This window comes from Pan troglodytes, chromosome 1 (genome assembly GCF_028858775.2).
Source record: "Pan troglodytes isolate AG18354 chromosome 1, NHGRI_mPanTro3-v2.0_pri, whole genome shotgun sequence".
Lineage (NCBI taxonomy): Eukaryota > Metazoa > Chordata > Mammalia > Primates > Hominidae > Pan > Pan troglodytes.
Genome location: NC_072398.2, coordinates 214,458,119 through 214,475,007, shown reverse-complemented (window position 1 = coordinate 214,475,007; position 16,889 = coordinate 214,458,119). Strand labels below are relative to the sequence as shown.

Genomic DNA, 16,889 nt, shown 5'->3' with positions numbered 1-16,889 from the left:
CCTCTGGACTGTTGGATTGTTTTTTACATTCAGTGTTATAATCTTTTGTTATGCTGATTGGTTTTGGTGGGTACTGATGTGAATTAATAAAAACATTTCCATTTCCCTGTTTATTTTCTAATCTCTTCCACCTTGTAGGCTATGTTTACCGTATGTAGCAGAATGCATTTACTCCATTTCTTGGTTCTAGATATTTATATTCTTTGTGAGAGTGTGTGTGTGTGTCTGTGTGTGCCTCTGGCATTTAGGAAGGGTTGTGTAGCTCATGTTTGATATTGATTAAAAATGTTTCATAGTTTTCCCCGCTTTGAACTAGACACACTTCTAATATTTGGTTTATACATTTTAAATTATGACTTTCAACGTCAGATATTTCCATATGACAGTCAGTTACATGATGTGTTTTCTTTTTCCTACCTCCTTTACCTGCCACTTCTCATAATGGTATTTGAACCTAAACATATACCAGTGACATTCTGTGGTTGTCATCTTGCCCACACCTTGGGTTTTGGTTTAGATCCACAATTAAATATATTAATGCTCATGAGCTGTTCAAAAGTGAATGTCACAGTCATCACTTGCTGAGTGGTGATACTCATCCTTAACAGAGTCCTCATGAGGGAATCAGGTCTCGCTGAGTTTAGCATGTTTAATAATCTTCCTCGTGGTCTTGATACATGGATCGCATTACTGGATATAAGGTGTTTGCCCAAAATATTTTTCTTGCATTTTTAGGAGCTATTGTCTTCCTTGCGGGACATACATGGTGTATGTTCTCGTTGTGGCATTCTATTTTGTTCTACCAGGACCTATAATTTCTGCCAGTTACTTCATTTGTTCTCTTCACCATGAGTCTCCAGAGGATGCTTCCTTTGTCCATGCCTCCCCATCTCCCAGCAATTCTGCGTTTCCAAGACTGGCACCTCTGGTCCTGTGCATGGTGAAGCCCCTTCCTTTCAATTCCCCAGTAGCCAGTGCTCTAATCCACCAGGTCTCAGGCATGATCTGTGTTTCTCCACATGCTCTTTCTGAGGATAGTTTTACCTGTGTTCTGTCATGAACAGGCCCTCCCTGCTGTCCTGGCCTCGATTTGCATAGTGTTTCCTGCTCCCTCTGCCCTTGTGTGGCTCCCAGACCAAGTGAAAGAAAATCACCTGAGGGCCACAGTGTTCCCTAGCCCTGGCGTTTAGGGGCAGGGTTATGGGTGGGATTTTTGACTCTCTAAGTTAACCCCTAGGGCTTTGAAGTGTCTGTTGAGAAATTCAGCTGTTATCATCCTAGGTGGACTTGCTGTCTCCTGTCCTCCTACTTCAAATGCAGAACTTCAATCGTGTACAAAAGAAGACTGAGTCATATAATAGAACACACCCTTATTCATTGGCTGGCTTCACCAATCATCTCATGGCTGAACTTTGAAAAATACAATCTTAGCCACATACCTATGAAATGTATGTGTGTGTGTATACATATGTGAATTTGTTTCTGAGATTATGGAGGCTGAAATTCCCAAGATGGAAGGAAAGCTGGATACCCAGGAAAGCATTTGTTTCCCATTAGGCCTCTTAATTCTCTCCTGACCTTTGATTGATTGCATGAGCCCCACCCCCATTAAGGGGGGCAATCTGCTTCACTTAGTCTGCCCATCCCAATGTTAATCATATGTGAAACACTCTCTGGAACACAACTAGAATCACATTTGGCCGAATGTCCCGGCACCCCGGTGCTCAGTCACAGTGACACGTGCAAGTAACTATCACACTTGCCCTTTGTCACATTTGTCATTTCCCCTGTTTTTCTCCCAATCTGCAGCTTATATTTGTTCTCTTAATACTGTCTCGTGTTGAGCAAAAACTTTAAATTTTTATAAAGTTGAATTTATCAATGTTTTCTTTAATGGTTTGTGTTTCTTGATAACAAAGAACACTTTGCCTAACTGTGTCGTGAAGATGTTGTCTTATATTTTCTGCTATACTTTTTCTACTTTTATAGTTTATATTTAGTTGCATAATCCATTTTGAGTTAGTTTTTGGTCAGTATTGAGGTTCAGGTGAATCTTTTTCCTTTGGGGATATGCATGTCCAGTTGTTTCTACACAATTTGTTGACGAGAGAATGCCTTCTCCACTGAATCATATTTGGACCTTTGTCAATCCATTGGGTGGTTGAGACTGGTCTGAGGGCTGTCCTGGTGTTTGGACAGAGAGACAGGGCATGAAGTAGGGTGGTTCTTATGGGAAAAATTAAGGAAGGCACATTTTTCTATGAGGCCTAGGAAGCCCCAAGCACAATTGGGGTACCTTCTACCAGCATGTTGTAGCACATTCATCTCTGCTGTCTCTACCTCTCCTGTTGCAAACGCTTGGGTGTGCATAGACACTGAGGTTGAGTGGTGTCTTTGGGCACTTTTGAGCATTGACCCCAAAGCTCCAGCATCAAATCTTAGAATATCAAGCAGCCGGGTGGATCACCTGAGGTCAGGAGTTCACGAACAGCCTGACTAGCATGGTGAAGCCCCGTCTCTACTAAACACAAAAAATTTAGCTGGGCATGGTGGTGCATGCCTGTAATCTGAGCTACTTGGGAGGCAGAGACAGGAGAATCGCTTGAGTACCTGGGAGGCAGAGGTTGCAGTGAGCTGAGATCACACAATTGCACTCCAGACTGGGCAACGAGAGTGAAACTCCATTCCCCCAAAAACAAATAAATAAAAATAAAAGAATATCAAGCAGTCAAAGAAGCAGGAAAACATGACACATACTGAAGAATCTAATAATCTGGTTGAAATTGACACACATGTTGGAAATAGAAGAAAAGGACATTACAGCAATTAGTATAATTGTATTTTAATTAAATGGAGAGGTTGAAGATTTTTTAAATATCAAATTCTGTACATAAAAACTATGATTTACAGTGTGAAATGGAAGAAGGCACTGGATTAAATATTGCAGAAGAGAAGATTATTGAACTAGAAGGAATAGAAGTTGAAACTAACATAAATGAAACACACATTAACAAATGACTTGAAAACATATAAAGACCATCAGCATAAAAACTTTAAACACCCTAGTATAGGGCTAAATGGAATCCCCGAAGGGCAGGTAGTGGAGAAGAGAGACAAAGATATTTAAAACATACTGGATGAAAGATTTAGAAGCTCCATGGAAACCATAAACTTCAAATATTACAGAAATATGATTATCCTAAGAACAAGAAACATGCAGAAAACTTCACCAAGGAACACCTTAATCAAATCCATCAAAACCAGTGATAAAAAGGAAATCCTAAAAGTAATAAAAGGGAAAAGAACATGTTACATACAGAGCACTAAATATAAGGATGGCATAAGATTTCTCATAGGAAACTTTACAAACAAGAAGTTTGCAATAAAGTACTTAAAAAAAGAAAAACTGTCACCTACAATTCTACACCTGGCCAAATGATCTTTCAAAAATAAACATGAGAAAAAATATTTTTGAACAGAAAACAAAATGATCTCAATTTGCAGATGGTGTGATCCTATGTATAGAAAATCCCAAATAATACATACAAAGGCAAACACACATACATGCACACAGACACCAGACACACACACACACACACACACACACTATCAGAGTTAATAAGTGAATTCAGCAAACTTTCAGCAAACAATCCATTGTGATGGCAATGAACTATCTGAGAAGAAAACTGACGCAATGATTTCATTTATCATAGCACCTGTAAGGATAATATGCCTGGGAATAAATTTGTTCAAGAAGGTGCAGTACTTGTACACAGACAACTACAGAACATTGCTCGAGGAGACTAAGGAAGGCCTAAATCAATGGAAAGACATCTTGTGTCCATGGGTTGGAAGTCGTAACATGGTTAAGATAAAAATACAACTCAAAGCAATCCACAGACTCAATACAATCCTATCAAAAAGTGGCTTTTTTTACAGGAATGCCTGAGAAGAACTTCATGTTCCTAAAAAATAGCAAGTGTCCCCCCAAAACAAAAGCAATCTTGAAATGCAAGAAGGAACGTTCTCTATTCCAAAGGTCTTTAACTGCTCTCAGCAATACTTGGTAATCTTCAATATATAGGCTTTCACACCTTTTTTTTTTCTTCTTTTGTTTCTAGACACGATCTCACTCTTTCACTCAGGCTGGAGTACAGTGGCAAGATCACAGCTCACTGCAGCATGGAATTCTCAGGCCGATGACATCCTAGGGCCTCATCCACTGAGCACCTGGGACTACAGGCTCACACCACCACAGCCGGATAATTTTTCTGATTTTCAGTAGAGATGAGGTCTCACTATGTTGCCTAAGCTAGTTTCAAGCTTCTGAGCTCAAGCGACCCTCCTGCCACGGCCTTCCTAAGCGCTAGGATTTGAAGCTGGGCCTGGCTGGCTTTCACATCTTTGCTATGTAGTTTATATTTCTTGGTGTTATTGTAAATGTTTATGAAAGGAATCTTTTAAAAATTTTGTATTAAAATTATATATTTAAGGAATTACATATATTATATATATTTAAGGAATACAACCTGAGCACTACATATACATATACACATACACATACATACACATACACATACACATACACATACATATACATATACATATACGTATACTATACATAATGAACTAATGCCTACTAGGTGAGGGGCTGCCTTGTGAGCAAACCCAAAGTCCTTGGCTCACAAAGCTTTGTCTAGAAAGATGGAGGGATCAGCAAGGTGGGCACACAGCAGGTTCTGCCTTTAGTGCGGGCACCTGCCCACTCAGGTCTCTGGCAATCCTGACCAGGCTTCACGATGGGTGAGGTGAGCTAGGAATGGGAAAGTGGATGACCTCAGATCCAGAGACTGCAGTTGTCACCTGGGGACCTGGCATGTGCGTGGAGGAGTCTCCCACTGATTTGGCCCTGGGTCAATGCCCAAACATGCACAAGGACAGGACTGTTGGCCTCAATGTTTTAGGAGCCCCCAGTCTTCTAAAGAGGGTTTGTGGTGGGGAAGAATGTTCAACAAAACAGAAGAGTTATGGGTACTCTAGCTTGGCAACAGAGAATACTTCCTTGTGCTACTAAATGACAATATTTGACAATTATGGATGACACAATTGAGCAACAGCTTTCACTGTTTAACAAGCAGGGTCTCTGGAACACTAGGTTAGTGCTGTCGGAAGTTGACTGAAAAGTCGGTGGTTTGAGCCCATCCAGTCGCATTCATGTTTCTAGCTGATGTGACCTTCCCTCTGAAGAGTCTCTTCCTTGGACCAAATATATCTTCAAGCTTCTCCTCTTCTTGTCTCTTGTCTGTTTTCCACGGTGCCTCTTTGTTGCTTGAGGCAAAAAAAGTTCATTATTAATCCACACCCAGCAAACATCTACCCTTACTTATCCCGGTTTTTAGGGTTTTGAGTTTGTTTGTTTTCTCAGCTTCTCATATTTGGAATACTGGGAATTCCTAAAGTGGAGAACAACAGAACCTGAATCACACCTATGGTGAAGCCACAGGCCCTGGGTGAAAAACCTCATCTGCTCGCGTTTAAAGATAAACACATTAATTTTCTGTGCTTCCATTTCTATCTGTCTAATGGGCTAAATCAGAACACTTAATTTGTCCAATGTTTAAACGAGCAGTGCAGGAAAAGCGTGGAGCCAATGCCTGTCACGTAGCAATTGGTCAACACGCATGAGCTCCTATCAGCGTCACGGCCTCCAGCATTTCCATCAGGCTTTGATCTTTGAAACGTCCTTCCTGATATGAATGGGTCATTCTTCAAACATTCTCTAACCGATGGCCATGACATTGTTCCAATGTGTATTATTACAAATACAACTGCAGAGACCAGACTGACACATGTATCTGTCATGCATCGCTTGTCTATTTCTCCGTAGATACCTGGAGATGGAATTGTCAGACCAAAGTATTTATACATTTCTGATTTTGCTAATTTCTATCCAAATTACTATGAAAAGAAGCTGTAACAAGTCATACTTGTAATACTTTATGAGAATTCTTTTTTTCTCCATCTTCTGGCCAAAACTGGGAAGTACTTGCCTACCATTTCCTCTGAACTCACTTTTGCCAACATTTCTGTAGTCACACAGTGGGATCACATTGCATGCATGACATCAAACTCAAATCCTTAATTGAAAAGAGGGCTTCACATGACTGTATAAAAATTTATATTCAAAATACAAAAATGCAAACATATATGTGTATACAAATACATATATACACACATACATATATGGGAAAGGAATTTTTTTATTTGGATACTTTATCAAAGTTATATAGACTGGAAAATGTGTTTAGTAAAACAGCAGTCCCCTTGTGTACTCCCAGAGTTTCATCACGTAGAAGCAAGTAGTTATTTATCTCCTTATGTCTAAATAGATATTATTCCTTTTTGATTTTCAAGTGTAGGCACTATCTCTCCTTCACATACTTGCTCATCACCACCGCCCCCAAACATGCCTCTCACTACCTTACCCTCTAACATGTTTGTGTCCTAGTTTGAGGGCCAACTACTACATTATTATAACTTGTATATGTTATTCAGAGTTCAGTCACACTGGATATACATAGCAGGAAATGAAAGGCCAGTATCTTCAGGGACCCTCTCTCAAGTGGATAAGCTTCAGAGATTTTTGTAATCTTTGGTCACCCTCTCCATCTTTTTCCTATTCCGGGTGAGTACTGGATCTGATGGGCCCAGCTCAGGTCAGGCACTCTCTCCTTGAGCAGGGGAGAGCAGGACATCTTCATGTGTAGTATCAAGAAGACACTGTCCAAAGAGGGACAGGTAGTTCTAAGACAGAAAAGTCAATCTGGGGTATGGGTAGGCAAAACGAGGACACACAAAAAAACCATGTCTGTTCTGTGAGGGGAGCATGCAGTAGAGGGTGGATTCAGAGTGGGAGGGGAGAGTTTTGAGAGATATGGGCCATGGATAGCCCTCTGTGGGCTGGAGCCACGCAAGGCTGTTGGGGTCTCTCAGGGGCAGGGAGCTGAGGAGAATCTGCCTTCCCCAACCTGGGAGACTGGTGAGGGGACTGTCCTGGTCACCAGACAGAAATGGGGTCTGGGCCAGGGCAGTTCTGGTGGGAAAGAAAGAACAGGACATCTTCTCCTTAGGTAAGGTTCTGAGTTCAGGTCTTGGTAGGGAGGGAGGTTACCTTGGGCATTGGCCACTGAAGATGGTTGGCCAGATGAGCACACTGAAATCTATGTTCTATAAACTTGCAGTTCTAGGAAAAGAATGACTGCAGTAAAGGGTCTTTAGGAAGAGGAGGTGGAAGACCTGATTTGGGTTGGGGGCTCCAAGAAGAATGTCTGCCTTGCTGTGCAGAAGTCTTCTGCATAACCTCCCTGGTCCCCTTGCTCAGTCTCCCGGCCAGACCCCCAGAGTCCCTGCCCTGTGCGCCCTGGAAGTACACAGTGAGTTCAGCCAAGGCATCTCCAGCCGGGACTCATCCCTGGGCATTTCTGTGGCCTGGGGTGCCCTGGCCTTCTCCAGGCCCTGTCTTGCAGGCAATCATCCTGCAAGGGAATGGGAGAAGGAGGCTACTTGACAGTTGACTCTGAGTGGCTCCACAAGTTCCTGACTTAGCTCCTAGTCACTTGCAAACCTATATACCCCCCTCTCATCCCCCAAATGATGAAAAGAAACTTTGCCAGGACTCATGCCAGACAAATAGAACAGAACCGTTCCATAGAGCCAAGGTCTTAGGACATCAATAAGAGATGGAAACCACCTGCTAGAAGGTGCCACAGTGGGAAGCTTGTTGGAAGGGAGCAGTCACTGAACTGTCAGGGTGAATCCTGGCTCCTGGCCCTCACACGCCCTTTCTCCCCTTCCTTCCTTCTCTCCTCCCTCCTGTCTGCTCTTTCCCCTCTCTCCCCTGCATCCCTCAGGTACCTTCCATGGGCCCTCACCCCTCCTTTTCAGAGGCTCCAAAGTGAGCCCTCAAAATACTTGGTAACCTTGGGCATTTCCAAAACTGGAGAGATTTGGCCACACCATTTTTAGGAGCTAGGAACGTCCTCCAGAGCTCTTGCCTAAATTTTTCTGCTGATGAGAAGAGAACAAAAGAGTTTCCATCTGATCTGGTCCTAAGGCAACTGCTCCTTGGAGCAGAGTCTGGGCAGGAAGAAGGGGGTTGCCCAGGGCCCCAGACTTGCCCCTCCCAGCTGCTGTGCTCCTCTCCCCTTCACTGCGGGAGAGCTGGCCAGGGATCGGGAACCTCTGTTCTCCACAGTTGCTGCGATCCCAGGCCCAAATCTAAATATTGGCTGATTTAGAAGGCTAAGGGAGGCAATTCCCTGGAGAGAGGTGTCAGGATCTGGGACAAGAGCAGCATCTGGTTGCCGTCCACAGAGACCCCAAGGACAGGAATCCACTGGTAGCCCGTTGGAGGGGATCCCATGACAATAAAATGAAACGTGCGCATTAGAACTGGAGCCAAGACCAGGAGCTGAAAAACTGCGCCGTCCTAAGGGATGAAGGAATTAGGGAATCCCGGAAGTAAAGTTTTTCATATAGGTCATTTCTTCCAAAGAGACACAGGGCAATGGCCCAATGACATGAATAAAAGAAAACTCAGGGTCTAGGATTGAGGGGAGGCAGCCTTTTCAGTGGAGGAGACCTGTCACCTGGAGGCCCAGGGTCTCCCTGAGAGGGGAGGGGTCTTGCTGGGTCGCTGGGTCTAGGACTCCAATTGCACACAGCCAGTGGCCTGGACGGTGGGTGACCATGACTGGGGCAATTTCCCCCATTCCGCTTAGGGAGCAATAGGAATATCATTGGCGTTATACAGAAAGGTCCCACTGAGACTTGAACGCTGATCACCGTACTCAGAGTCCAAAGCGCTCACCATTACATCATGGAACCTCACAATAGCTCGTAACTGGAGGGCACTGAGTTCACAGAGCAGCCGTAGTTCCCACGCACCTGTGTTCATGCATTTCCTCTGATCCCTCAAGCAACACCGAGGAAGGTGGACCTGAGAGGGAGGAGTCGTCCTCTTTCTTTCTCTGCCCTCTCCTTTGATCAACTTTTACCATTTCCTTTGCATCTTAGAAAATGAGGCAAAATCCAGTTTGGGCTTAGGGCCAGAGAAGAGCCCTTGAGGCCTCCCTCATGGAAAACATACTCTCTCAGTTTACCAGAGTTTCCTGTACCAAGGGGAAATTTCTGCAAACAGTAATGTTATATTCTTTTTGCCTTCCCTCTTTTCCCTTTGCCCAGGGAGGCCAGATGATTGTCAGAACAGGACTTGGGACTTCCTGGGTGCCTCACTCCCTTCCTCCATGTAATAAATAATAGCTGACACCAAGCAAGTGGGATTGGGAGGCAGGGAAGCTTTCATTTTCTTTTTCATATACTTTTATGCATTTGCTTGGTTGGTTATGGCAAGATTTTCTCACCAGAAATGGAGATTTGTTGGATTGAAAATAAAAAGTAATCAGCCATGTTTTACATTCAACATTTATTGAACCCCTGCTGATAAAGCACTTGCCAGCTTCAATGGGGCTGCTAGAGATGAGAGTACACAATCCCTGACTTACACATGTCTCGTCCCAACTGAAGCCTAGGTTATCTGAAGGGGAGATTATCAATGGCAAATGCAGGCTCCTCCTGTGGAAAGAAATTCTGCTTCCTGGAGCTGGTGGTCTCTTCTCCCACCAGTTCAAAGAAGCTTCTCTCGCACTGTGGATCTGCCCTCCCTGCCCCACAAGGTTAGGGCATGTGCCATTGAGGCTGAGGGCATATGTGGGAAATTCAGACATTCTGTAACACCTGCTGTCTCTTCCCACGCAGGTGAACCCTTGCTGAAGCAGGACAGCAAGCAGGTCCAGGTGGACCTCCAGGACCTGGGCTACGAGACTTGTGGTCAAAGCAAGAATGAGGCTGAACAGGAGGAATCCACCAGTCCCAGTAAGAGCACAGGGTGTGGGGCTCACCTTCCCTCCCTGGAGTCAGCTGTCACATTTGGGTGCTGTTGGCCAATTCCACACCTGACAAGTAGTGGGGAAGAGGAGGACAGGAGGTTAATAGGAGAACTCTTACCCAAAATGAGGCTGAGTATAAGTTTGAATTTCTACAATTAGTTTGTGGCATACTGCTAATAATAATAATAATCATATAAAGTTCTATCCAACTGATTATTATAGAAATACTAAGGCCTACTTAGAGACCACATGAGGTTTTGGAAACATGCAAACCATAAGTTAAAAATAATTTTGGTTTGCATTATAAAAGGACTACAACTATAGGGCCACCCACCACATTGAAAACCAGAAGAGAAGAAAAACACAGTCTGTCTCATTCTTGAGGAAGTGTAGTGTGGCAGTTAAGAGAAAAGATCCTGGGGCCAGACTTGTTGCTTCAAATCCCAATTTGTAAACTTTCCTATGCCCCAGTTTCTTCAAATGTTAAAATAGTAATAAAGGAACTACCTACCCCATCAGGTACTAATGTCAATTAAATGAGTAAATTCTTATAAAATGCTTTAGAACAGTGTCTGGCATCAGGTAAAATGCTGTGGATTAGTTCTCATTCTGACTACCACTGCCCCAATACACTGATGTTAACATGCTGATATATTTATTCAAAGTCTTATTTTCCTTTGCCTATTTTTCACACAGTTGTAACCCAATAAACTTTTAAATTACAGTAAACTTTAGAGAGCATTAAACTTGCAGCATGCAGAAATAGCTTGTCCTGCATTCTTGTGGCTATCCTAACTAGATAAGGCCATGTTAATGGCTTGAGAAACATCAGTGTGTGTGGAATGAACACAGGACATTGGAGGATTTGAATTCAGGCTCTGCCATGTGCTAGTTTGAGTGATCTAGAACAAGCTGGTTTACCACCTCTCTTTAAGTTTTGGTTTCCCCAGTCAGTAAAATAGAAAGTGGTGAAACCTAACTTGTGGGTATAAGGAGGATAAGAAATACTGTATTTGAATGCCTAGTACAGTGTCAGGGTTGAATAAAGTACTACTTCACCTTATTCCCTAGTAATTATTGTCTTCATGACCAAACCTGCCTCCTCTCAAAGGCAGTGGCCACAACAGCACATCCAACTTTTATTTAGGAAGACATCTTTGTCTTTTTTCAGAGCGTGAGGAGCACAACAGCCGCAAGGAAATGGTCCTGATGGAGGGGCTGTGCTCTGAGCAGGGGCGCCGGGGCTGAACGCTGGCTAGTTCCTCTGAGAGGAAGCCCTTGGAGAATGAGCTCGGGAAGCAGGAAGAGTTCTGGGTATATGGAAAGTCAGAAAACATCTGGGTCCTATGAAAGGACATCAAAGATCTGAAGGCCCAGCTGCAGAATGCCAACAAGGTCATTCAAAACTTCAAGAGCCAGGTCCAGTCCCTCTCAGTTACAAGTGATTATTCATCTAGTCTGGAAAGACCCTGGAAGCTGAGAGCTCTTGACACCCTGGAGGGGTCTTCACCTCATAGTGTCACTGATGAGGATGAGGTGTGGCTGTCTGATGGCACTGGGGCTTTCTACTCTCCAGGACTTCAGGCCAAAAAGGACCTGAAGAGTCTCATCCAGAGAGTATCCCAGCTGGAGGCCCAGCTCCCAAGAAATTGACTAGAAGGGAAGCTGGCTGAGGAGCTGAGATCAGCCTCGTGGCCTGGGTAAGGATGGCACTGTTTGGGCACTTTCTGGATTGAAAATGTGTAAGTTTGTGCTTGGTGTAGGGTAGCTCAGGCAGTTGGAAGAAAGAACATGTCTGGGTATTCACAAGGACACTGATTTAAATAGTAGATATAGGTCTGTGGAAAAGACAGGTAGGCAAGCAGGAGGGCATAGGATGATGTCCCAGTATCTGGGAGATACCAGATCTCAGGGATTTCCTCTTAGGGATATATTAGTAAAGTAATAGTAAATATGGTATAGTATAGTATAGTACAGTATAGTATAGTATAGTATAGTATAGTATAGTATAGTATAGTATAGTAGTAATACTGGAATCAGACTGCCTAGCTCTGATGCTTACTACCCATGCAAACTTCTTAAACTTTCTGAGCCTTTGTCATTACCTATTAAATGAGGATGATAACAGAACCCATCTCAAAGGGTGGATATTAGGTTTAAATGAATTAATATAAGTGCTGGCCAGGTGTGGTGGCTCATGCCTGTAATCCCAACACTTTGGGAGGCTGAGGTGGGCAGAACACCTGAGGTCAGGAGTTCGAGACCAGGCTACCCATCATGGTGAAACCCTGTCTCTACTAAAAATATAAAAATTAGGTGGGCATGGTGGTGCACCCCTGTAATCCCAGCTACTCAGGAGGCTGAGGCAGGAGAATCGCTTGAACCTGGGAAGTGGAGGATGCAGTGAGCCGAGATGGTACCACTGCACCCCAGCCTGGGTGACAGAGCAAGACTCTGTCTTAAAAAAAAAAAAAAATTAGTACAAGTGCTTAGAATGGTGCCCAGCATACATTAAGCTCTCAATGCTATTTGCCATAGTTATCAGTGTTATTGACACTTTGTGTTGAAAACACAGACATTCATCTTGGTATGTGTCCTGGTTATCTACTGCTAAGTAAGAACCACTCTAAAACTTAGTGACTTCAAACAGTACTTTATTATGCTTCATGGTTCTGTGGTTTGACTGGGCTCAGCTGGGTGGCTCTCACTTAGGGTCTCTTGTTTTGGGTCTCATCAGTTGATGGCATGAGAGTTTATGTGATGGCCATGATTGCAAAATACAGTCAGTCACAGTACCACAACACAGACGAAATTCAGGCATCAGGTGGTGGTTAAAACAGAAGACATGAAAGGTCCTATCTAGACTTAGGATGAGATGATTCTAATTATTCATTGAGTATCTGCTGTGAATCTCTGTGATGCTGGTGCTGTAAGGGATGTGAAACGCAGAACTATCTTCATTCTCACAGACCTTACGATTTATCTAGGGACATATAATTAACATATATAGAACAGTTGAAGAACAGTGGCATGGTAAATTTTTTGTTTTGTTTTGTTTGGATACAGAGTCTCACTCTGTCACCCAGGCTGGAGTGCAGTGGTGCCATCTCGGCTCACTGCAACCTCTCCCTCCCAGGTTCAAGCAATTCTCCTGCCTCAGCCTCCCAAGTAGCTGGGATTACAGGCATGCACCACCATGCCCAGCTAGTTTCTTTGTGTGTTTTTAGTAGAGGAGGGGTTTCACCATATTGGCCAGGCTGGTCTCGAACTCCTGACCTTGTGATCTGCCTGCCTCAGCCTCCCAAAGTGCTGGGATTACAGGCGTGAGTCACCACGCCCGGCCCATACTAAATTTTTCAGTGCAATACTTTATCAGGGTAGAATTTACTCTTAAATACCTCCTATGGCTTACGTGCCAGAATTCAGTTTGGGGGAGTTCCTTAGAGATGTTCTCATGGAAATCTCTACAGAAGCCCCATAACTTATCATCCACTCTTTCCTCTTCTGTCCTGCATTAGGAAATACGATTTCCTGATTCAGGATCAGGCCCGGGAACTGTCTTACCTACGGCAAAAAATACGAGAAGGGAGAGGTGTTTGTTATCTTCTCACCCAGCATGCAAAAGATACAGTAAAATCTTTTGAGGATCTCCTAAGGAGCAATGACATTGACTACTACCTGGGACAGAGCTTCCGGGAGCAACTGGCCCAGGGAAGCCAGCTGACAGAGAGGCTCAGCAGCACACTCAGCACCAGTAAGTTGGCCACAGGGCTTTGGAATACTCTCAGTCACCCCACAGTTCCAGCCCCTGGTGGCCACCACATCTCCACTGCAACTTTTTAACGTAGGGTCCTGTTTCTATTTCATTTCCTGGGGCTAATACAGGATCAAGACTGCTCAATGGGGAGCATGGAGAGGAACACACAGGGCTGGAGCTGCCATGGTTACAACTCTAGAAACTTCACCACTCATGGAATGTGACCTGTGGGGCAGGGGAGACATCTCTCTGGTGCTAAGAGGGAGTAGGGGACATGAGATGGAACGGCCTTGTTATAGAAGGAAGAGCCGTGAACTAAGAATTGCAAGACGTCGAGGCGCTGAGGCCAAAGGGTCCGTGAGGAAACAGGCGCAGCTCACGCCCCTCGGCCTACGGAAGGGAGGGCAAGGAGGGTTCTACGGTTCCTGGGAGGACGCGAAGAGCCAAGAGCCCCGACGGCCGGCGCCGGGGAAAAGGCCCCGAGGCGGGGTCCGCATCCCTGGAAGGGCGGGGTCCACACTCCTGAGAGGCACGGGGCGCCCAGGGCTCGGACGCTCAAAGCCCGCCGGCTCCTGCAGCTTCTGGGAGCCGAAGAGTGTCAGCCGGGAGGATCCCGCACACGGCGCTTAGTTCTGGAACTGCATACCCAGGGGAGGATGCGGGAGCCCGAAGCCCGGGTATGTGTCCCCGAAGCCCGGCTGTGGGTCCCCATGGTTTTCGTGTTGGGGGTGGGCGCGGAACGCTAAGCCTGGGCCTATTGGGAGCCATAGTCTTCTTGATGGCTGGTGCTTATTGGGCTTTTTTCAGTCGAATTTCGAAATGCAGTTGAATTTCTTACTTTGGAAACGATAATAGAAATGGCTGATCTAAGATTTTCATGATGATATTTTGCCTTTTTTGGTGCATATGCAGTTTCTGTGGTGTAGTGGTTGTTATGTTCGTTTCATATATGAAAGGTCTCTGGTTCGAGACTGCGTGGGAACATCGTGTTTTGTTTTGTTTTTTGTCCCTAAATTTAGTGAGTTTAATCGAGGTTGGGAAACAAACAGAAAAGTAGTTGAACCTGTGGCTACACTTTAGACCTCCTCAATCTAGACAGATCGTTGACCAGGCTACAGTTTCCACTGGTCTGCCAGCAAGAGGCCTGCTTAATATTAGCTTTGGTTCCAGAAATTCCTTCAGGTTCTCTTCATTCTCTTCTATCGCCTGTATTTTCACAGGCTGACACTGAAAGTGGATGATATCTTAGCGCATTTCCTAAGGGTCCCGCTTGGCTTCGCTTTACTCTGGTAAGTTGCAGATCTGGCTGATTTGCAAGACAACAAAAACAAAATATTTTTTAAAAAGGTTCTAAATCTGCATCTGGAAGTCATAGAGTCAATATTCCTAAATCACATGAATTATGTATATACATTTGCATGCATACCCCTTCCCCAAATAATCCTCAGAAAACCGGTTAAGTTTTAGCATCTGTGACTCTGAGATGCATATGAGGCCTTTGTAAATTTAGAAGTTGAGAGTAGAAAGTACAGGTTTGTATTTTAGAAGGAGATTTGGGAATAAATATAGCTCTGGTTGATATAGATCATATGTTAAGGTTTGTTGGCCAGAGCTGGTGTGTGTCTTGGGTGTTGGGCAAAGAACAGAGAACAGCCAAAGCTCTGCGAGGTCAATGTGAAGGGTGATTTCGTTGGTGGGCTCAAGTGTATGACGCAGCCTGGACCTAGCTTGGCTTCTCAGCTAGAGAAGAAGCATGATTCCATGTCACAGCTCCTGTCTTTGAAAAAGTCATAATGACTCCCAGACCCAACATATGGAGAAAACTCTGGATTTGTCTCTTCAGTTGAATGTTTCCAGAGAAAATTGAGGAAAGAAATCTCTCTACTATTTGAACTTCATCAAAAGACTAATATGCTAATATTTGACCGTCAATATTTCCTTAAACTAGTCTACTCCTTACATAGCTAATACATCAAAGCATATTAACTTAGGAAATGGGATTCTCCCAAACAATGAAACATTGACGGCAAGCGTTCTTCATCTTTTCATATCACATTTCCTTCAAATGCTTTATACATCTTCAAGCAGACAAATAATAGTATTATAATGATTACGAGACTGATCATTACTCTTTTGCCAAAAAAAACCAGCGACAAAAGACTAACTTAGTGGACCAACCTTTGTTTCTTCATTATCTCTACCTTGGTTCTGTCCTTTTATTTCCTCTTTCTTCTAATTCTGCTTCTGCTACTGATTTCCTCCCTGGATTTGAACTTTACTTACCTAAACTACCAGTTAGGTTACCTTCTCAGAACCTGTAAGGCAGCAGTTTGAGGTTGACGATGGAAGATTTAGGATTAGAAAAAAGAAACCTGAATGAATTTCTGATGTTTTATTATAGGGGTTTGTAATGCAGGTAGAAAGAAAGACCTTTTTCAGAGTTAAGAGTTTGATCCGACAAATGAGCTATTTTGATATTTATAACGTTGTCTAGTAAAAGTTTCCTGTAAAAACACATTTGGTTTGGATGTCTTTGTTAGCTTTTAGTCGACACTTGAAAAAACCGCTTGGAACAGTTTCTAAGTCTTTGTGGATACTCTTTTCTGTTATCCTCCAGGTGGTTGCTATGCAGAGGTATTGGTGGTTCAGTGGTAGAATTCTCGCCTCCCACGCGGGAGACCCGGGTTCAATTCCCGGCCAATACAACAGGGTCTTTTTCACTCCGCTGTTGCTGTTTATCTGTCTTTTACGCTGAAAATCATACTGCACAACCTAATAGTGCATTTAGGGGCTTGGCCACCACAAGGTAAAGTGACGACAACACTCACGAAAGTAGCGGCAGGAGACATTCAGGAGACTAACTCAGGACCCCATGCAGTTGTTGGACTCAAACAGCTTAGCAAGCTGACAAGCATGAAGTGTTTCCAGTGAGTCACTGCAGTTTTGATACTGGTACCTGTGACTTTCATCTATTCACTGGAAGGATCCCTGCAAACCCGAAGAACCATCAGGTTCCTGATTCGCGTGCTGGACCTTGGGCTTACCGTTGAGCCACTATGGAGAGGATCAAGAAATGACGCTCTGGGAAGGAGAGAAGCTGCGGGCAGGACAGTCACCTCAGAGGTCCAAGAGTCAGCGGCCCAAAGAAAGGGGTGGTGTGTGGGCAAGAATCTGCGTGGAGATGA

At 44.1% G+C, this 16,889-nt stretch overlaps 1 non-coding gene across 1 annotated transcript; it reads left to right on the top strand.

Annotated features, from left to right (window-relative positions):
* Positions 1-16,338: 16,338 nt before the first annotated feature.
* TRNAG-CCC (transfer RNA glycine (anticodon CCC)) lies at positions 16,339-16,409 on the top strand. Its single transcript has one exon. It is a non-coding gene; the product is annotated as a tRNA-Gly (tRNA).
* The last annotated feature ends 480 nt before the right edge of the window (positions 16,410-16,889 follow it).